At 36.0% G+C, this 22,379-nt stretch overlaps 1 long non-coding RNA gene across 2 annotated transcripts in view; it reads left to right on the plus strand.

The window, feature by feature from the left end:
- LOC144340999 (uncharacterized) overlaps positions 1–19,973 on the plus strand; it is a 97,245-nt gene extending 77,272 nt beyond the window's left edge. Inside the window, exon 3 of one of the 2 annotated variants that reach the window (XR_013417559.1) lies at positions 15,817–19,973. This is a non-coding gene — a long non-coding RNA (uncharacterized LOC144340999). Of the gene's footprint in view, positions 1–11,197; positions 12,927–15,816 lie in introns of those variants that run through there. The other variant, XR_013417560.1, reaches the window with a different exon arrangement.
- The last annotated feature ends 2,406 nt before the right edge of the window (positions 19,974–22,379 follow it).

The following is a 22,379-nucleotide window of genomic DNA, read 5'->3' on the forward strand; positions in this document are numbered from 1 at the left end:
GGAGTTTCACCCTGTTAGCCAGGATGATCTCGATCTCCTGACCTCGTGATCTGCCTGCCTCGGCCTCCCAAAGTGCTGGGATTACAGGCGTGAGCCACTGCACCGGCCGTACCGATTTTAACATAAATTTCGTATCACAGAAATGAGTCAAAAAGTAGAAAGAGGAAACTTAGATTTGAATATGAGCCGAAACAAGTTAAGGTTTTCAAAATTCATGCTAATTAGATGCTAGTGTTTAGTGAAGAATGACTCCTGCTTATTGATATAATTAAGTCAAAAGATTTGGTACATTTTAGTCTAAAAATATAAAAAATGATTTTCATATGTATATGAATGATTTTCATATGTATATGAACATGTATATTTATGTCTATAAATGTATATTGATTATTTATGTTTATAAATGTATATTGATATTTTATATAATATATTAATATTAATGTTTTACATAGTACATTTATACTTTTTATATTATAAATAGCATGTTATATCTATTACATATAACTATGTTTCATATTTTCTTTCTTAAAAATGAACTAAAAAGAAATAAGTAGAAAATACATGATAAGGCAATATTAGTATAATAGTAGTATGAATACTACTAAACACAAGGACATTGAAGTAACCTCCAATCCTGAATTTTTAAATATAAATTTAAAATAAAAATCAAGAAAGAGACACATAATGAATATCTGCAGTTTCTTTCTTTTTTTTTTTTTTTTTTAAGATAGAAGAGAAAGTCGAATGTGACAAAAGGTTCTCTACTATTTACTCTTCCCTTTCTCATCCACAGTTATCCCAATATCTAATGTATGAATATTATCTGGGATACAGAGAAAATGGGAGAAGGTGATTCAGACCCTTTGAAAGGGTAAAAATGGTTAATGGCAATTTTGGGAAATCAGTAGTAAAATTTTTACATATAAGCTCATTTCACTTTTATTGTGGTCACTTATATTAATGGATCTTCTTTATTCTAGAAAACCCATTGGGTGGGCATTCTGATTTATGTCTCTGAGGAGGGCTGATACAATCAAACAGCAAAGTATTTTTTTTATTTGTTAATATCTGAAATCATAGGATAAACAATACATTTAGTAAATTACACATTTAGTCAATTACCCCGTGCTAGTTTTTCCTTCTTTCCTTGTAAAAGAAACCAAAAAAGAAAATACAAATGTGTCCCTGAGTAATAAGATGACCGACTATAGGTCCTCATTTGTCCCTTGTGACTTGGCTTTTAACTGCTGTGCTGGTACATTATTAAGAGTGCTGCTTTTCGCTCTCAGAAGTGATCTAGTTTCAATAGTAAATAAGGATGAATCTCAGAAGTACAGAAGGTAGACTCTCCACGCTGATTTAGGTGCCCAGGAAGAGGGATACCCATTGTGGTCCATGTCATTTGGAAGACTGCAATTCTCCTAGGGTTCCCCTGTACCTAATCTTGTTCTGTGATATAAGTATGTAGTGTAGTCACAGTTTGGGGTTTGTCAAGTAGGTGGACCTCAGAGAGGGTTCCTATTCTTCAGCATGGTATGAACATATTTCCCCACAGGTCTGAAAGTAATATGAATATGACATTGAGATCTCAAGGACCTGAAGAGACACCATATGACGCGGTATAGAGAATGCAACAGACTGAGTACAAGAAGGGCTGAGGGCTGGCGAAAAGTGTGCCTCTTAGCTAAGGCTGACATAGTGTGGTCAGGTCCTGCCATACAGAGCCCGGTGCTTGTCTCTCCAAAATGGCTCCAGAATTTACAGAGATTGGGAGAAGACTCTAAATTGAAAGGAATTACCTTTCTGACATCTCAGAGGATTAGATGATACTTACTTGTACAATAAGGCTCATAAACAAAAAATAAAATCCCAAGCCCCTCAACTGACTGAACTCCCTCTTGGCCAAGGGGACCTGAAAAACCTTGAACACTGGATTCTTGGCCATGACAGGATGGGAGGTCAGAAATGCCTCCTTATACTCCCTCCCTTTTTCAGTTTAGACACAACTGACCAGCATTAATGTTAAAACAGAGATCATAGGATGGACAGAACAGACACTGTGGCAGTAAGGTGCCAATTTATAAATAAGACCTAAGGCTATGCCAGGCAATGATTATGTTATATAACCTTACACTTAAAGAATAAACTACGTTCTAACTTCCACAAGGTATTTCTTTTTCTCTAGCAGCTAAACAAGCACTGACCTCAAGATAAGCAATATTAAAGCAATTGTAGCTCACTGCCAGATGCTGGCTGAGTCCCTGTTTCACAAGCTATCACTCCAGCTTTGACTGGACAAGAGACTGATTTTAGTAACTTTCTCCTGATTTCAAAAACCACCAACTGTGGACTGGTTCTGCCCAGTTTACAGAGGCTGTGCACTTGAATGCCTTCATGTCCTAAAAAGATCTTTGACATATAAGGCCTAATTGTAAGACATTTAAATGTTAAATCTCTACCCTGAAGTGAACATGGGTCATATGTAACATGCATGTTTGTACAATACGCATGCATCAGGACCTCCTTTGTAAATATTCATGACTCCTCCTGTAACCAGCTGAATATCTACATGTTTAGCCAACCTGCTCCTGCTCAGTTTAAATTTCTGTCTTACCCCTCCCTCCCTCCAAGTCAATGCTTCTGAGCTTCCACCAGAGGCTGCACTTCCCAGCCAGTCACAATGGCCACCATGTAGGCTGTAACCCTTTATAAGAAATAAGGTCTCATTTCCAAAATTATAAATTGTATAATTTTTCAGTTAGTAGACTAAATGTGGACTTAAATAAATTTACTTGAGTAATGAAAAAACAATGAAATCTACATTTTCACATCTTTATATGCAGACTGAAATGTATTCATGACAGAGGTTTATTTATTTCCTTATTTTTTATTTTTTGCCCTCTAAAGAGATTTTTGAGAGTTTGTGGGGTTGTTTTTAAGGACCTCTCCCTAAATAATTAAACTAGATTATTGCTTCAATGATTAGAAAGGTTACTGATAAAGGAAAGAAGAACACCCTGAAGTTGTAGTTACTACCATATTCCCATACATTTTAATGATGGATTACAGGAATAGGGCATCAAATGACTCCACAGAATGGCTCCATAATCACCCTAGAGGGGTGCAGTGTAACACAGAGGACTAGATAAAGCTTCGTGATTTTTTCCCCCAAAATCTTCTCCATTTGTTTTAAAGTCAAGTCTGAGTTATTCAGAATGCTGAACACAACTTGACCCTAAAGAACCTTTTTTAACCTAAAGTGGCCATGCTTTGTCATATATTAAATCATATATTTGAAGATTCTCTGTTTGCCCTATTAGCAGATCAGTTCACTGCTCTGTGTCCTGGCGGATTGATCCCTAAACACTACCTCCCTCTGGAGTCTTTGAGCTTTGAGTGATTTTGGTCTATGCGTGCCACTGACAGAGGCCACGATGTCAGAGGGGTGGGAAGTTCACTGTATTTATTTGCTCATTCTTTCCCTCCCTTGCCATGATTCTGACAGTGACTGTGCATAGCTACAGATCTTGTTGGAAAGCCCTCTTCCACAACTCAGCTTCTATAAAACCCCAGTTTCACCATTTCATTTCCTTGCCTGGCAGATCTAGACACGGTTCTCTCTCTGTTACTTGTCTCTAGGTGCATCACCATTCTTTGCAGGTTCCATCAATGCTGTCCACACTTCAGTAAATCATCCCTTGATAAAATCATTTTTGCCAAAGCCTCAGAGTATGCCATCTCTTTCCTGCCAGGACCCTGCCTGGTCCAGGAATCTATTTTGCATTTGATGCCAATCTTCCTTGTTTCCAGAGACATTATTGCTGTTACAGTGCTAAAAATGATCCAGGAAGTTCATCTCAATTTAATCATCTCCCTACTATTAGACCAGATACACTAGAGCCGGTTGTATGATCACAATTCTTCTTCCCTTTTTTTCATTTTCCTTCTACAATTGCTCATCCTATCCCTTATACTTACATCTTTTGTCTGATGTTCTGTGGCATTCATTCATTTTCCACTCTCCATTATAAATTCTCATGATATATTTTTTAGAATTTACAAGTCAGTAAGATAAAGATGTTAAGAAAAAAAAAGGAATCAGATTACTTTGATATTTTTAGCTTTCATAATTAAAAATGTGTATCAAACCAACCTATGTAGCAAGATAGCTATTAGCTCATCCAGCTTGACAACTAGGGCAGGGCAGGTTTCAGGGTTGGGTGATTCATTTATATGCTCAACAATGTCAGCCAATACCCAGGCTCTATCTGCTCCTCTTCTCTGCCATCCAGACATTTATAGGTCCACCTCATAGTTGTAAGATTGTGTCAAAGAGCAATTCTATGTGAGGTTGTAAGTCTCCTCCTGTGGTTCAATCTTAAGGGAAAAGAAATCATGTCTCTCCTTTTTTCTTTTTAATTCATTTTGGTCTAGACTGTCCATTCTCATTGTTGAGCTAATTTTAAGTTAAACAGACAAAAAAAATACTGTGACTAACAGAAGAATCAGATAGTGTGTGATGGATGTGGGGAGTTAATCCCGATGGTCACCTTAGTGGAACTATTTGTGATTTGCTCCAGACAAACACTTAAGGATGTTGCTAATGGCATATTTGTACTTCATGATAAAGTTGAGAAACTAGCTGAATAAGCTCAAAGCAATTTATATATTTCTCTTCTCTTCAGGCGATTCATAGAGAAATATGCTTTTATATTAATTTATCCTTCCAATATATTTGTTTATAGCCCTCCTGCCTAAATGGAGTGAGGTCTAGAGAGTTTCAAATTATTTACTGGATGGGGGCTGGTGTGGTTTGGATATTTGTACCCTCCAGATCTCATATTGAAATGTGATCCTCTCTGTTGGAGGTGGAGCCTAGTGGAAGGCATTTGGGTCATGGGGCAGATCTCTCATGAATGGCTTGCTGCCATCGTCTTGGTGATGATTGAGTTCTCAGTCTGTTCATGAGAGAGCTGGTTGTTTAAAGCCTGAGACCTCCTCCTGTCTCCCCTGTTCCCTCTCTTGCCATGTGACACGCTTGCTCTCCCTTTGCCTTCCACCATGAGTAAAAGCCTCCAGAGGCCTCACCAGAAGAGGCTGTACTTGCTTGTACAGCCTGCAGAACCAGGAGCCAATTATATCTCTTTTCAATTACTCAGTCTCAGGTATTCCTTTATAGCAATGCAAAATGGACTAATATAGGGGCTAAGTCATAATTCTGTTCTTGGTAATACATGTAATTAAAAAAAACTATTGAGACTCCATCTCAAAAATAAAAATAAACTATCAGTAGTATCTAACACTTGACAAAAATATAGAGCATGGTTTTGAAGATCTGTGTTTGAATTTCTCATGTGACGTTCCCTTCTATAATTGGTTATGGAGACTTTGATACTTTATTTTACATTTTTTGATCTTAGGTTCATTACATACAAAATAAAGAAGTAGATTGGAGGTCTGTTTCAAGTCTCTGAAATTGTTACTCGATCTTGCAAAATTTTCATTGTGTTCTTTTCTTTTAAAACTAATCAAATCACAAGAAATATAGTATTTAAATAAAATGGACTAGGTCATTATTTGCTTCTACACGGTTGATAAGAATATCTAGGCCGGGCGCGGTGGCTCACGCCTGTAATCCCAGTACTTTGGGAGGCCGAGGTGGGCGGATCACAAGGTCAGGAGATCGAGACCGTCCTGGCTAAGACGGTGAAACCCCGTCTCTACTAAAAATGCAAAAAATTAGCCGGGCGTGGTGGCGGGCGCCTGTAGTTCCAGCTACTTGGGAGGCTGAGGCAGGAGAATGGTGTGAACCCGGGAGGCGAAGCTTGCAGTGAGCCGAGATAGCGCCACTGCACTCCAGCCTGACTGAGCGAGACTCTGTCTCAAAAAAAAAAAAAAAAAAAAGAATATCTAAACAAAATTTAAAGCTTAGTGTATGATTAAAAATTTTCCATATTACCTATAAATAACCTAAAAACTGGAGACTTGCTACTCAAAACATTGACCATTCCATTTCTAACTAAATGCATTCTAACTAAAAGTCAAAGGTATTTGAAATAGATAGAAGTGTCAATAATATTTCTACAATTAAGAATATAATGAAGGAAATCAAATAATTATTATCATTATTTATGTAATTAAGTTACAACGTTGGATAGTTATCTTGAAAATTTCCAGGAGGCATCAACACCTAAATGAGCTATTTAAATTTAATACCCAACTGTTTTAAAAATAAATCCCCAGTCATCACTTTAAAGCTGCTTAGCTCTGTTCTACTTTTCGTCTCAAGTCCACTGGAAATCAAAGAAAGGGGAGTCTGAAGCCTCAGCCTGAGAATTTCTGGTGGATTTTAAACTTCTGTTTCTACTTTCATTGTTAATGTATGCTGCTGAGACAACTCTCACTAAGAGGATCTTCAGATGTAGATTCACAAGCATAATATAATCAGCTCCCTTCTCTTTATGCAACCTATCAATCTCTGTAGCACTGTTTTATACCGATGTCCTTCCTTGTGATATCTTCTTCATAAACTCTTACTAGAGAAACCAAATTTATTCATTTTATAACTCACAATCAATCTCACTGAAAGAATAGTGTATATGTATATTTCTTGTTTCTGTCTCTTCATATCTTATTCACAAAACCTGCTACAATTTTATTTCTGGCTCTTCGACTCCATTGAAATTCATCCCATACAAGTAACCATAGACTGTCAAATATAGTGATTACTTTTCATATCACTTATAAATAACCTAAAAATGGAAACTTGCTACTCAAAACGTGAACCATTCCATTTCTAACTAAATGCCTTCTAGCTAAATGTCAATGAGATTTGAAATATTTAAAAGTATTAATACATTTCTACACTTACTCATTATTGTAGAAATAGTATTAACACCGTATTTAACACATTTTACATTACTGATCATTTCTTCCTTCCTTGACTTCCTTACACCATCTATTCATGTTTTTCTGTAGTTTTCTGAAAACTCCCTTTTAGTAATCACCAACTAGTCTCCCTAGGAAGATCCAGTAAATGTTGCATTAGGTACCTAAAGCCTATATATTCAAAATTCAACTCATTTTCCTTTCCTCTGCACTATCCCAGCATATGACTTTTCTACTCATTGGTTCTATGTCCAATCTTAAAGTCATAATAAAGCCAAACCTGATTCTCTACCACAGCAAATACTTCAACATGCTTTTTTATTTCTAGTATTTCTTAACTGCCCAATTCAAAAACATATTACTTATTATTGAGCTATTAAAATTGTCAGATATTGATACCAAAAAGTGGGGGTCCTGCTATAATAAATTGCTAAAAATACAGAAGCAGCTTTGGTAATGGGTAATGGGTAGAGGGTGTAAATGTTTTCAGGTGTATGCTAGACAAACCCTATACAGCCATGAACAAAATTTTAAAGGTGAATCTTGTCAGGGCTCAGAAAGAAAAGGGTAGAACTATAGAGAAAGCTCATCGTTTTAGAGTATACCTTAGTAACATGAATAGAATGTTGGTTAAAATATGGATGGTAAAGCCATTCTGCTGCAACTTCAGATGTAAATGAGAAGCATGACATTGGACAATAGAGAAAAGGAGATCCTTGTCATTAATAAGTGGCAAAATAAATAAATAAATAAATAACTGACTTGTCTTTGTGTTCTACTGTTTTGTGGAAGGTAGAACTTGCAACCAAATTGGATATTTAACCAAGGAAATGTCTAAGCAAAGCATTGAAGGAGCAATTTGGTTACTCTTGCCTGATTATAGTTAAGTGTGAGAAGAAAGAAACGCTTTTAAGACAGAAATGTTGAGAAGGAAGTAGAATGTAAAGATTTGGAAAATACTCAGCCTATCCACATTGAAAACACTGAGAAAGTGTGCTGAGAAGAGACGATTAAGAGTATGGCCAAATCACCATTTCAACCACAAACCTCAATAGCCATCTCAACAGGAGCCAAGCATTGTTCTTGAAAATAAAGAAGGATGATACCGCTTATCCCACAAGGTGATTCAGAGATAATCAGGACTGCCTCCTTCACCACAGGCCCAGAGTGCAAGGGCCAGAGGCACAGAGCAATTTCAAAGGGTTGGGCATCCTCTCTGATTCAGGTGGGCCAGAAAGCCTACACTCAATGCCTTAGGTAGGGGCTTCCATGCCAAAGCTGCTGCATGGACTCTGTCCAATACAGTCATGGGGACATGACCCCAGACCAGGAGAGTCACCAGCATGTGATTCTAGCCCAGATGAGCCATGCACACATGAGTCTTGCCCAGCAGAGCTGTGGAAATGGGGCCATTGCTATAGGGGGTCTGGACGACAGAGAAGTTAGCCAGAGGATTATTTTGAACCTTAATGTTTAATTATTGAGCCCTGATGGGTTTTGAACTTACTTGATACCCTTCACCTCTTCCTTCTTTCCTATTTCTGTATTTGGAGTGGGAATGTTTATCTTATGCTTGTCTGACCATTGCAGTTTGGAAGCATATAACTGTTTGGTTTCACAGGTTCATAGTTAAAGAGAAATTTGCCTCATGATAAATCATAACTTGTGCCTCCCTCATATTTGATGTAGATGATATTTAGGTAAGACTTTAGACCTTAGTTTTTGGGGTTGATACTGGAATGAGTTAAGGCTTTTGGGGCTGTTGGGACGAAATGAATGCATTTTGCATGTGAGAAATACACAGATTTGTGGAGGGGGGAAGAGGAGTAATGAAGTAAACTGAATGTTTGTGTACCCTCAAAATTTATGTGTTGAAATCCTAACCCCCAATAGGATGGAATTAGGAGGTGGTGGTCTTTGGAAGGTAATTAGGTCATGAGAGTGGAGCCTTTGTGAATGGGATTAGTGCCTTATAAGAGGAGCTCTAGAGATCTCTCTTGTTCTTGTGCCATCAGAGGACACAAAAAGAAGATAGTAATCTGCAAAAGAAGATAGTAATCTGCAAACCATAAGAGGAGTGAAACCCAACAATGCTGGCACCCTGGTTGTGGGACTTCCAGCCTACAGAATTGTGAGAAAAAAGTTTTTTGTTTGTTTGCTTATAAGCCACCAGTCTATGGTACTTTGTTATAACACCCCAAACTGACTAAGACATAATTCTACTTGGGTGGTTTTTAAATTTGTCTTCACTCCCATTCCTTATAATCTGTTTTGAAATTTTACCCATTTTAAGATTGGTTTGTTTGTATTCTTCCTATTGTGTGGCAAGAATTCTTTACATATTTCTTTATCAGATATGCATGCTGTGAACATGATCATCCCACTTATGGCTTGCCTTTTCATTTTCTTAATGGTGTCTTTGAAAGAGCAAAAGTTTGTGTTTCTGTTATTTGAATTTTGAAGTCCAACTTTTCATTTTTGGATGGTGTATGCTTTTTGTAGTTCTATCTAAGAGACTTTACACCGAAGTCTCAAAGATTTCCTCTCATATTTTCTTCTCAAAGTTTTATAGTTTCAGTTGTTCTATTTAGATCTGTGATCCATTTTGAGTTAATTTTGGTATGTGATATGAAGTAAGAGTTTAGGTCTATTTATAGACTTCCTATTTTATTCCATCAATCTATATGTCTGTAATTTCAACAATCCTAAATGGTCTTAATTAGTAAATTAGTATAGCTTTATAGTAAGTCTTGAAGTAAGGTAGAGAAACTCCTTCAACTTTGTTCTTTGAAAATATTGCTTTTGTTTTCCAGTTTCTTTGCATTTCTCCGTAAATTTTGCCATTTACTAGCAATGTTTACCAAAATATAAAGACTTCTAGGATTTTTATTGCGATTACATTAAATCTATAGATTAACTTTCAGAGAATTGTCTTTGTAACCGTTATTTCATGTTCAAATCTACAAACATGGCATATCTATCCATTTATTTAGACTTCTTTATTTTCCCCACAAATTTTTATAGTTTTTAGAAAAGAGATTCTACAAATAAAATTTAAACATAATATGCAGCACACAATCCAAGATAACCAGGCACATGAAGGGACGGGAATCAAATGAAGCAAAAGCCAGAAGAATGAGCAGCACTAGAGAATTTTGTAAGGGCACTATTTGGGAAGACAGTTAGGCATTATATTTTCCAATAAAAACTTCCAGAGACTACAGATAATGGCATTATTAGATACATACTATATAAGAATTACACTTTCTGTGCCCAAAGAAATAGAATCAAAGCTTGAAATTATCAGCAGATATCTGGAAATTATAAAAGGTGATATAGCAGATTGGAAATTGAACCAAATATATGTTCTCAAACTAAAAATTATAATACTCTTACTATAAAATAAAATAGGAAGGTTTAATAACAGGTCAGATGCTTCTCTTCAGGTGAAGAGAAAATTAATGATATGAAAAGTAAATGAAGAAGAAGAAAATATATACAATTAAGCATGGAAATACAAAAGATGAAAAAGACCAAAAAGAGGGTGAAAAATAGATAAATACATTGAAAAACCTAAAATACCATCTTTTTGAAAGGAGGAGAGGGAAAGATGGAACAAAAGCAATCTTGTAAGATATTATGTATGAGCAATTTTGAGAAATTATGAAATATATTTATTAAGTGACAGATTTCATAAGCCTAATAATTCCAAGCAAAAAATTTCTTTTCAAAAAATTAATCCACCCAGGCACACATAGTGCAGCTATGAAAGAAAAAAAAATCTTAAAAATAGAACAAAATGTAGGATGTATACTCAACAAAAATATCCATCTAGAATGAGAGTGAAACCCATTTTAAACAAAATTGAACAAGTTTTAAGCAGCAGATATTCTTCAAATGAATGAAATATTATTCAAAACAAACAGATGAAGATGCAGGAAAGATAAAAGTGAAACAAAATGTTAAATATGTCGGTAAATATAAATACATTTTTGACGTACAGAACAATGAAAATAATATCTTAGAAGATGAAGAAACATATTTCATGTGTAATTAAAATACATAATAGCATTTAAGTTTGGAGTTAGTGTTCCAAAGTAAGGACACAAAGCTTGAAAATAAAAAGATCAAAGCAATTATTAAGCAAACACTAAAAAAGAAAATAATAATAGTATATTAGTATCAGAGAAAACATACTTTAAGGCATAAGGCATTATCACATGAAAAATATATCACTGTATTATGCTAATTAATTTATCAAGTAGATATAAATATTCCAATTTTGTTTTTGTTTTTACTTTTGAGACAGGGTCTGTCTCTGTCACTCAGGCTGGAGTGCAGTTGCGTGACCATGGCTTACTGTCGCCCCAAACTCCTGGACCTAACTGACGCCCCCACTTCAGCCTCCCGAATGGCTAGGACTACGTGTAAGCACCATTGCATTTGGCTAATATTTTTTATTTTTCATAGACACAGGGTTTCAGTATGTTGCCCAGGTCGGTCTTTAATTCCTGGCCTTCAGTGATCCTCCAGCCTTGGCCCCGCAAAGTACTAAGATGACAAGTATGAGCCACATGGTCTGGCTACTATTCTAATTTTGTTTGCACCTAATTATGTGATTTCAAAATATAAAGCAAATATAACATATCTAGAATGAGAAAAGTTGTCTAGAGAATTATGTATATTTAGTATAACCTACATACCAAATTGACATAGTCTGATTAATTTAAACATTGTTAGAGAGTTAGTAAGTGACTAAGAGAAAAACCTTCCCCAATTTTTCTGATTCCAACATTATTAACATCTTTGCTGTAATGTCTCTTGTAGACTTTAATGTGATCTATGGATAAATAAATAGATGCTCTGCTTTTAAATGTGACTTAAAATCCAATTTTGTCTTATTTGTGAAATAATAGAAGGCCAGTGGATCTCCAGCTGCACTAAATGTGATGGTTCTTCAAAGTGAGCTGTAAAATATCATGAAAATTACTGCAAAGGCCCTTATACTAGAAACTACATGTGCTTAATTCCTCATTATTCACTACCGAAAAGCAGGAATGACTAAGTGGGTTTGCTTCTAAGTGGCAGCTTCAATGTTTCCTACTAACTAGGCCATAAGTACTTTCTTTCAACACTAAAATCCATGTCATAATAGCCATACACCTGGGAAATCTTAAACTCTAGGGGAGGGTTATGGGAAGAAAATTACTTCCACGGGCCTTTGCTCCAAAAATCTTATCTCAGGTGCATTAAAAGCCAGAATCCTTTATGATGAAAACTGTTCTTTATACCTATGTCCAGATCCCATTTATATGTACCCATCACTCAACAATAGTCTCTTTAGGGAAGTAAGTAGCTACTCTAGCCTGACTGGAATGAGGCAAAGTAATGCTAAGCTCTGTTCTTACATGTTCCAAATTCTGGAGTGCTGACACTGTTCAGATTTGATCATTTGGGCTGATACAAGAATTTCCAAACTAGTTCCAAACTTTTAAGGAGAAATAATGGATTTGAAGTGTTTTCTTTAAAAGCTGCTTCAAGTCTCTGTGGAGTGGGGAAGTGGAGGAGAGGAGAAAAAGTTAAAAAGTGATTAGAAGTGACTTTCTTTCACCAGAAGAATGGGGAGTGGAAAGACTAATGCAAATAGTGAGGGTAAATGGATCACTGAGAACATTTTACAAGTTATTTGAAAAAGAAAAATATAGGCCAGGTGTGGTGGCTCATGCCTGTAATCCCCAGCACTTTGGGAGGCCAAGGTGGGTAGGTCATGAGGTCAGGAGTTCGAGACCAGCCTGGCCAATATGCTGAAACCCCATCTCTACTAAAAATACAAAAATTAGCTGGGTGTGGTGGTGCGCATCTGCAGTCCCAGCTGCTGGGGAGGCTGAGGCAGGAGAATTGCTTGAACCTGGGAGGCGGAGGTTACAGTGAACCAAGATCGTGCCGCAGCATTCCAGCCTGGGTGACAGAGCAAGACTTTATCTCAAAAAAAAAAAAAAAAAAAAAAGAAAAGAAAAAAGAAAAAAAAGAAAGAAAAATATTATCTACCAAATCAGAATTGTACAGCTTCTGTTCATGATAGCTGAGAATAATTCTCATTATCACATAATGCTTCTTTTAGCAGCCTCTTCTTTTGCAGCTACTTGCAGAATTTTTATAAAATTGGCCATTTTTCCTTCTTAAAGCAAACCCACTGAGTCAAAGCATCAAAATCATGAAAGCATGCTGTTTCTAACACCATGCCATTGCTCACAGTGTTCTCTCTCTCCGAATGCTTTTTCTCTTGTATTCACTGGTCTAATCCCTGCTTATGCTCCCTGTCCCATCTCAGATTGCTCAGCCTTTCTTGACTATCTCAAGATGGCTAGGTATCCTACCTCTATCCTGGAAATTATTATTGTCCTCACTCTTACCCCAATTAGTTTAGTGTTTAGTATAGGGGTCTCTACTTTAAATGTTATCTTATTCATTTTTCTAACTTAACTTCCTGACACAAAGACTTACATACACAATTTACTCAAAAAATATTTGTTAAATCAGTGAATTACTTGAGTGACAGAAAGAAATTCATTTCACCTCCATATCTGTAAAATGAAGAGGTCAGACAATAGCATTTCAAATTCTCCTTTGCCAATACATTTCCATTGTGGGAGCTGGGGCTTTGGTGTGGGTTTCTTAGTTTAAGGTTGCAAGTAAGTTGTCAGCATGAAACTTCACATAACAAAAACATTACAATAAAACAGGATGTGTGTTACACTTGCAGGCCTCATACTCACTGGAGACACTCATAAAAGGAGACTTTAATAAATAGTCATGCCTTAAATATTGAGGCCCTTCTGCATCTTGTTGTCAATATTACGTATTTTCAGTAACGTTTTTTAGTATGTGTGACTCTATATCTGTGATGTAGTTTTCCCTCTAATGAAACATAAAGTCAAGGGAGGATTTCATTGTTTTCCTTTTCCTGATTTATGTTAGGTTTTATGGTTTTACATACAAATTCTATTATAAAACTGATATAGAAAAAGCAAAAGCTCAGAAGTTACTGAAGTTTTTGTCTGGAAGCAAAAGATGCCTATTGTTACAAGATGTTATTAAATATAACCATCGCTAAAGCCAAAGCCTTCAATTTATTTTTATAAATTCTATGGCTAATGAGAAGATACCATATTGAGGTTCAGAATAGATTTAGATCTCCTGAAAAGATTTCTACAAAAATTGACTTATGTTCTAATACATTTCTACCCCAAAGGAATTGAATTTCTTATAAACTCAGAGTTGTGAAACCATCTTTTCATGAAGCATAAAGAGCTACACTTTTAATCTTAATTAACAAATGAATGAGTATCGGTTGCTTTACTATGGTTACTTCACCATGGCTACCTCAACAATACCTACAGGCGATTAGTACTAGTAAAATTATGAAGTGGATGTTTGGTATCTGGCATTGCCAGCCAAAAAGTCCTGCCTTGGGCTGTATTTAATAACTCTGCGACTGATATTCTGTTTCACTTGTTGGGCAGGGAGGAAAAAGTGAATGCTCCACTATGACTGGGTTAATTATTGTCATGTAGAGTCAGAGCAAAGAATATAGACTGTAGGACTCATGGATTCTCAGGAAAACGTTAAGGTGGTGAAATGTAATGGGGAAGTAGGCATTTCACTTCACTGATAATGATTAGAAGTGATTCAGGGTTACAAATAATGCCATGTCTGATTTCCCATATTGCTCCTGTGTGGATTCACAAGTCAGATTTCAGAGGTATACTCTGCTACCTTTCCAAAGCAGTCTCTGTATATTCTCATTGTGCTAAGTAAGAATTTAGGAGCAATAAGCTAATAATGGATGTCTCTGTCCCCCACATCTTCTTCCATTATCCCAAAATGTTATAACCCGGCATACCCTCTTATCCCTAGAGCAATGCCCATTCATCTCTAAGAAAAACTAGTTCTAATGCTGTGGATGTCTTCTCTTAGCAATTCTTCACTATTCTGAGGTGTAAATTAAAATGGATCTGTGTAGAGTTCCAATAATTACATAGGCTATGGAGTTCATCAAATACTCAATAAGCTTTTCATTTTGTTACAGGTATGAAATGTTCTTTAAAAAAAAAACCCATGTGCAAACATTTTTTTTTTTTTTTCCCAGAGAACACATTTGATATGTGCAAATAATACAGGCCAAAACTTTTAAGAATCCCTAAACCCTCTGTCTCAATTCATTATAACTCACTTTATTAAATGCAGTAAAAATAACCCAAAATTGTAAATGATCCATTCTGGTCTTAATTAGAGTTAATTATTACCAGACTCCTGATGGTAGGAGGGCATCTAGTTTTACTTATTGAAAAAGATACTACACATTAATCAGTCCTACTAGAAAAGGTTCATAATCATGGCATGTGTGGCGGCTCACACCTGTAATCCCAGCTCTATGGAAGGCTGGCCAAGGCGGGCGGATCACCTGAGGTTGGGAGTTTGAGACCAGCCTGACCAGCACGGAGAAACTCCATCTCTACTAAAAATACAAAATTAGCCGGGTGTGGTGATGCATGCCTGTAATCCCAACTACTTGGGAGGCTGAGGCAGGAGAATTGCTTGAACCCAGGAGGCGGCGGTTGCGGTGAGCCGAGGTCGCGCCATTGCACCCCAGCCTGGGCAACAAGAGCGAAATTCCGTCTCTAAACAAATAAATAAATAAGATTCATGTTTACACATAATGGACCTATAAGCTTACCTTAAATATTCCAACTATGAACATAAAATCTTCAAAACGCTGGGCTGTATTTGTTTCTGTATCACCAAAAAAGACAATTACTTTCTGGGATAGATGCCTGAACTGAACCTGTCTAGATTTTATATTGCTCTCTCTCAAAAATAAATAAATAAATAAATAAAAAATAATGCCTTTACCTTTGTTGGTTGCAGCTTTCAACACGTTTTGAGCTCTGCATGGTTAGCCTGAAGAAATCTTCTAAGAGTGGAGGAGGAACACGCAGTTGCTCTTTAAATACTCTCACCTGAAGATACTTTCCTGCCTGAGAGTTCAAACTTAATGGAAACTAACGAAATTGTTTTCTCCTAAGTGTTGTGGTGAAAGGTGTGTAACTTTACTCTCAGCGGCATCTCTTCTCCCTCCTCTCCTCTCCAGTTCCTTCCCTCCGGCTCATTCCTCTAGATTTACAAATACCCTGGAAATCAAGGGAAATGAAGAAAAGGTAAATGTGGCTCATAAATCAGCCACAATGAGGGAGAGCTGCATGCAAACAGGCCAGGAAAACGAGCTCAGAATGGTAAAACCACAGAGAACCAGGATGTCATTTAGACCAAGCCATCTTGTTAACCATTAAAATAGAGTTCAAAAATGGTTGAGCTTATCTAAGATCGTGCAAGTTGCAGTAGCAGAGGTAGGTCTAAAAAACCCTTTTCCTGCCTTTTAATGTGATGAAGTTTACCCAAAAATTTGTGCCAAGAGAAGAGTTTTATCCAGAGATTTGTGTGTGGTCAAAGCGTTGGAGGGACAGAAAAAGGTCCAATGTCCAGTGGTTAATGCTTGAGTGCTTTATTGCCAGTGCAACTGGCTGCTTCTTCACTTATTTTTAAAGTATAACATCAAATTTGCCAACAGAGAACTGGTATTGGCAGCAGCAACTTTTTAGCAATTTTATTTCTCTACAAATAAATTAAGAGCTAAGGAGAGATGGATCAACATTTGGGGGCACAAACGTACATTTATATATAGCTATTTTGAAATACTATTTGCTTACACGATATATGCATGTTAAGTAGAATTAAAATTGTTTTTTTATTTTTCTTTTCTGCTTTTTTTCTTTCAAAACATCAAGAATGGACATCTGTCCTATATGTTTTCACTTGAAAATGGGAAAAGATTTATTTGATACCATAGCATCTTAACTGACTGACATTTACTTTGTTGTAAAATGGCAATTTCTTGATCTGACTGTGTAAAACACATTGAAGGATTGATTCTCATCTCAATTAAATGTATAATAAATTTATTAGAGCTAAAAACAAAAATTCCTTTGTAAAGGATCATTTTCTAGAGTACACAGTGTCTTTTTTTTTTTTTTTTTTTTTTTTTTTTGAGATGGAGTCTCACTCTGTCACCCAAACTGGAGTGCTGTGGCGTGATCTCGGCTCACTGCAACCTCTGCCTCCCGGGTTCAAGTGATTCCCCTGCCTCAACCTCCAAAGTAGCTGTGATTACAGGTGCCCGCCACGATGCCCAGCTAACTTTTGTATTTTTAGTGGAGACAGGGTTTCACCATGTTGGTCAGGCTGGTCTCGATCTCCTGACCTCAAGCGATCCGCCCGCCTTGGCCTTCCAAAGTGCAGGGATTACAGGCGTGAGACAACACTTCTCGCCTAGAGTACATAGTGTCTTTTTACTGGGGGAATATCTTGGGAAACTCAAATAAGAAAATTATCTGGTCACAGGAGTAACTGAGAACAGGCTACTGTTGGGCCTGTTTGTCTAGTTAAATGATGTATGTGAATGTTCTCAACATTGGCAGACAAGGAAAATGGAGAGAAAATAGAAAGAAATACATGCAGTTTGATGATTTTGGCATCAGTTTAAAGCTCACAAAGTCAAGGAAGCATCCACTCACATCAGAAGCGGAATTCATCAGTTACCACACAGTGTTCTTACTTGGGAAACTTTCCCACGCTCACATCCTCTGACCGTCAACATGTGGCAAGCACATCCCCCGAGTCTGAGAGGGTTGGTTTGCTTAAGCCTGCACAACTTTGGACATGGATACTGAGCCAAAATATCTAAAAGCCTGCCCAGCTGGGTAGGAACATTTCTTAAGCAGATTTCCTTAGAAGACTTCCTGAACTTTGTGGGAATTTTCTTTATTTTTAGATGTCCATTCACTGTAACATCTTTTACCAAATTATCTGTGCTGACTCCTGCTTGTTATCCAGGTGCCTGCTACAATGATTGCCTCTCTGAAGGATGTCCCCAACTACTTCATCTAAAATAAAAATGCCCACCTTCACCAGTCACTCTGTATACATTTCCATGACTTATTTTTATATAATATTTACTACTATAAACATAATGAATGAATAGATCACTGAATAAATGAACGAACAAATGAATGAGTAAATCACTGAAGACAGACCTTGCTTGAAAAACTAGCTTTAAGTATCTCTCCTGTAAAATCACACTGCATTCCATCCTTTTGTTCTATTTTCTTAATTATATTTTCATTCTGTAAAATTATTCTTTTTAATTTTTTAACGTTTAGTTATGGATACATAATCATCGTGCATATTTATGAAGCACATGTGATATTTTTAAACAAGCACACAATGCATAACGATCAAATTAGGGTAACTGGGGTGTTCAACACCTCAAGCATTATCATTTCTTTGTGTTAGGAACATTGTAAATCTACTCTATTTCTCCTAACTAGAATCTAAATTCAGTGATGACAGAGCTATCTTAGATGTCTTGTCAGAGACTTAGTTGTCAATAATTACTTTTGGAATTTATGTTTTGAATACTTTCTACATTATTGTTCTTATATTTTTGTGAATAATATTATTAAAAGTTAATAAACAGTAAAATTGCATTCATTCATTAGCATATTTGAAAAGGTGTTTGAAGTAGATATCGTAATTCTAATTTTTATGTGTTGAATAAATGGATGTGTAATTCCTATCATACTGTAGTTACCACATTATGAACAAATAAGTAGAATTTGTAACAAGGAGTTGTAGAGTAAATACAAAGAGAATTAGATAGGTCCAAGCGACAGAGTGAGACCACATCCCACAAAAAGTATTATATGTCAGGCATCTAGAAGAGAATTTGAGGGAACAGAATCAGGCAGGATAACAATGGAGAGGTTATTGAGAGTATTCAAGGAAGGGTAAACTGTCCAACTTAGTGAATACAGCATGCATGTTGGGAAACAGTTATAGGTTAGATTGGAAGGGTAATTGACATCCATTTTAAAAGGCCTCAGATGTTAAGTTAGCAAGAATGTACATATTAATAGCTGGTAAGAAAACGAGAGCACTGCAAACTTTCAGACAGAGAAATTACATAACTCAAACTCTTCAGTAGAAGTGTTTAGAAAGTAAACAAAGGCAAAGTATGCCTGGCAGATTGGGAAGGGAGAGTTTGTAAATAATCTAGAAGACAGGGACTGAAAGTTAAAGTTTCACAGTTCCCTTCGTAAGTATGGGTTAAACTGAGAGCCAGAGTAACATTATAATGGAGATTGACAACTAGACCACCGTTTGGAAAGCATCCTAGTGGGTCTTGGGAACAGTACACCTTGACCTAATTAATTAATAATTAATAATCATCTGCGAGCACCTGTTTCTTTCCCATCTGGTCTCTGTTTCTGAAATGCACTGTTGTGAAATTCATGGCTGTTTCAATACAAAGATTTCCACAGGGGCCATCATTTTAGAACCTGGTTATCCTTTCTGCATTACAGCATTTTACCTCAGCTGCATCTTGGTACTCCCTAACTCTGAGCTTTTCCATCTCAATCTCCATGGAGGATGCAGACTCAGATGCAATCACTTCCAAGGGAAGTTGAGCTGGTTCATTTAGGACTGAGAGAATATGGAACACATTATAGAACAGGAGCCTGCCTACTAAGAATTTATCAGTGATTATTAACTTAGAATTAATAGTTATCAAGACTTTATTAAGCATCAGAATCACCCAGAGGACTTGCTAAAACACAGCTTGCTGGGCATCTACCCCCATTGTTTCTGATCTCTTTCAGTGATGGGGCTGACACTGCTTGTCTAGGTACCACACTTTGAGAACCATCACTCTAAAAGAAGACTGTGCAGCTGCATTGAAAACCTTGCTCTTCCTGATGCCTCCTAGATTTAGTGGCAGAGAACTCAAATGCACATATTGTTTTTTAATAGCTGTGAATGGTATGAATGGATCATTTGTAAGCCACAAACTCTACTGAATAAGAATTCACCATCTTTAGAAAATATATCTTTACTATTCAGACTTTCAAGAGGTAATAAAATGCTGAGTGTTCTTCTTCAATTAAATGAAATAACTCCAGCTGATATCTAGGAATAAAAATGCATAAATTCATGAGTTAAAATTATGATTACAATTACATACTTGAAACTTTCTTAGGATAAAAGGTAATGTATTTTATGAGTGGTAGCAATAAAATTGTTGATTGTTCTTTATTACTACATTACGGCTACTTAAGTCTAAATTGTCATTGGCATTACTTTATTCCTAACAGCATGAGAATGATTAGCTCTCATATCATAAAGGTAAATACAGTCATTATTAATCCATCTACTAATCATTCTTTCCTGCTATAGTGGGTGGGATTATTGACTCTTCAGATTAATTCTAACAACATAGGTTCCTGTATAAAAAGAGAAATAAACTAAGAAGGGAGAGATGCTTATGTAAAGAAGCACTAATCAGGTTTTAGTTGAAAGAAAAATAACCTCAAATTTTCTAATATTCCTCCACTTATCAGCAAGGAGAAATATATCTTATAAGCGTCGCATAATTTCTAGGACAATTTTCTCACTGTCCTTGGATTATTAGTATTGGATACATTTTTGACATATTTTAATTAGCAATTATATTGATTACTCTACGTCCTTTCACTGTTGTTTTCCTTCCCATAGCTATTTTGACAGCAAGTACTCTAAATATCCCTAAGTACTCCGAAAAATTTTATTTTGTCTTTAGCAGGAAATTCCACTGAAACAAAATAGAACATACCTTTATGTTTTACTGAGAGAGTGTGGAGGAAGGAAATTCTGTATTGGTTCTGACTAACAGCAAGCTGCCAGAAGATCTCTTTTTCTTCTATAGGGTAATGAGGAGAAAGTAAGTAATAAGAAAGATAAGGAGTGGTACAAAGCCAACAGAACTACTTCCCAGTTCATCCCGAGACTGTTTTTTTTTAATTATAATTATCTTAGTCTAAGTGAATTTCTGGTGTGCTGGCCTTGAATATATACAAATGAAAAAATAAAATACATTTCAAGGTAAGTCAATACAAATTTATATCTTTTTGAATATAGATATGTTTGTCTAAGAATTTTCTTTATATCATGCAGAAAGATTAAGTCAACAGGGATCATAGAGCCCTAAATGTAAAAGCTAAAATTATAACAGTTCTGGATGAAAACATTAAAGAAAAGTGTCAAGACCTTGGGTTAGGCAAAGAGTTCTTAGATACAACATAAAGCACTGTTTTAACATAAATAAACTTCAAAAACATTGTGACATGTGAAAAAAGCCAGATGCAAAATATTACCTATTATATGATTCTATTTATATAAAATATTCAGAAGAAGTAGATTTATAGAGATAGAAGCAGATCAGTGGTTGCTTAGGGCTGGAAGTAGAAGCTGAAATTAACTGAAAAGAGGTTTGAGGGAAATTTTTTAGTGTGATGGAAAAGTTCTAACGGAATTTGGTAATGATCACACAACTCTAAAAATTTACTGAAAATGTATTGACTTTTACTTACAGTGAATGAACTTTATGGTATCTAAAGTAGACTTTAATAAAGCTTTAAAAATATATTGCAAGGTCAATAGAAAATGTATGATTAATCACAACTTTTGTATACTCAAAACTGAAAATATTTTAAAACTTATTTTAAGTATTTTAAAAACATTTTAAATATTTTAAAAATGTTTTAAAACTCTGAAAACTTTATAAAATATTCAGCATAATCACATTGTTTAATTGCTGACATATTTCCTCATTAATGAGGAAAAAGGAGTCTAATTATGATGTTTGTATATTTGACCATTGAAATCACCAAGTCAATGTGATCCATAACTTTAAGTTTATTGTTTGTTCATTTGTTTTTAATATTTCCTATGTTCTTGAGAAGTCTTGGTAATAGCTGCAACTAATGTTAGTCATAATAAAAATAAATTACTGTTTCCAAATTTTAAAACTTCATCAATTTAACAAATATTTATTGTTACTCACTATACAAGGCACTATAGAAATCATATTTATGAATATATTTCTCAAATTTGTGTATCTTGCCACTTCCTAATTGTGTGTGTTGGTGGTTGTGTTCGTGTGTGTGTGAGAGGATAGAAAGAGAGAGAACTGAAAATGAAAATATGGCTATATCAATGATCTAACAAAGTTAAACTTAAAATATTCTGGTACAAGCAGAACACGGTGGATCAGGCCTGTAATTCCAGCACTTTGGGAGGCCAAGACAGGCAGATCACCTGAGGTCAAGTGTTTGAGACCAACCTGGCCAACATGGTGAAACCCCATCTCTACTGAAAATACAAAAATTAACTGGGCATGGTGGCTGGTGCCTGTAATCCCACCTACACAGGACGCTGAGACAGCAGAATTGCTTGAACCTGGTGGGTGGCAGCTTCAGTGATCCAAGATTGTGCCACTGCACTCCAGCCTGGCCAACAGAGTGAGACTCTGCCTGTGGTCCAATCATAAATGGTAGACC

The sequence above is a fragment of the Macaca mulatta genome, chromosome 5 (genome assembly GCF_049350105.2).
Source record: "Macaca mulatta isolate MMU2019108-1 chromosome 5, T2T-MMU8v2.0, whole genome shotgun sequence".
NCBI lineage: Eukaryota > Metazoa > Chordata > Mammalia > Primates > Cercopithecidae > Macaca > Macaca mulatta.